We start from the raw sequence: 906 nt of genomic DNA, 5'->3' as shown, positions 1-906 counted from the left end.
ATGGAACTAAGAAATGATATAGGACTTTCAGAATTCCTTCTGGGACTCTCAGAGGACCCAGCACTACAGCCCCTCATATTTGGGCTCTTCCTCTCCATGTACCTGGTCACTGTGGCTGGGAACCTGCTCATCATCCTGGCCATCCTCTCAGATCCCCACCTCCACACACCCATGTACTTCTTCCTCTCCAACCTGTCCTTGGTTGACATCTGCTTCACCTCCACCACCATCCCCAAGATGCTGGTGAACATCCAGACACAGAGCAAAATCATCATCTATGATGGACGCATCACTAAAACATTCTCCTACTTTCTTTTTGTAGGAATGGACACCTTCTTTCCAGTTGTGATGGCCTATGCTGCCTGTAATACATGGTCATGATGAACCCCCCCCCCCCCTGCCCTGCATCTTGTTCTCATGTGCTGGATCATCAGTGTCCTGTATGCCTTGTTACACAGCTTAATGGTGCTGAAATTGTCCTGTGCAGATCTGGAAGTACACCACTATTTCTGTGAACTGAATCATGTGGTCCATAGTGTCTTCTTTGAAGCATTTCTTAATGATCTGTTTATATAATTTTTATCTGTGCTGCCTGGTGTGGGTCCCCTGACTGGGATTCTTACTCCTACTCTAAAACTGTGTCCTCCATCTGTGTCATGTCAACAGCTCAGGAGAGGCATTAAAGCATTTTCCACCTGTGCCTCTCACCTCTCCACTGTCTCCTTATTTTATTGCACAGGACTAGTTGTGCTTCTTAGCTCTGCTGTTATCCAAAACCCACATTCAACTGCAATGGCCTCTGTGATGTACACCATGGTCACCCCCATGCTGAACCCCTTCATCTACAGTCTGAGAAATGAATACATAAAGAGGGCTCTGAAAAGTACTTTTGATTGGAAACCATAA

General features: G+C 46.1%; 1 pseudogene; it reads left to right on the top strand.

The window, feature by feature from the left end:
- On the top strand, positions 1-906 carry LOC138845757 (olfactory receptor 7A17-like; annotated as a pseudogene).

This window comes from Oryctolagus cuniculus, chromosome 16 (assembly GCF_051225735.1).
Source record: "Oryctolagus cuniculus isolate XC-2025 breed Fujian yellow rabbit chromosome 16, ASM5122573v1, whole genome shotgun sequence".
Taxonomy (NCBI): Eukaryota; Metazoa; Chordata; class Mammalia; order Lagomorpha; family Leporidae; genus Oryctolagus; species Oryctolagus cuniculus.
The sequence above is the reverse complement of the archived record's forward strand: the minus strand, read 5'-3'. Positions and strand labels throughout refer to the sequence as shown.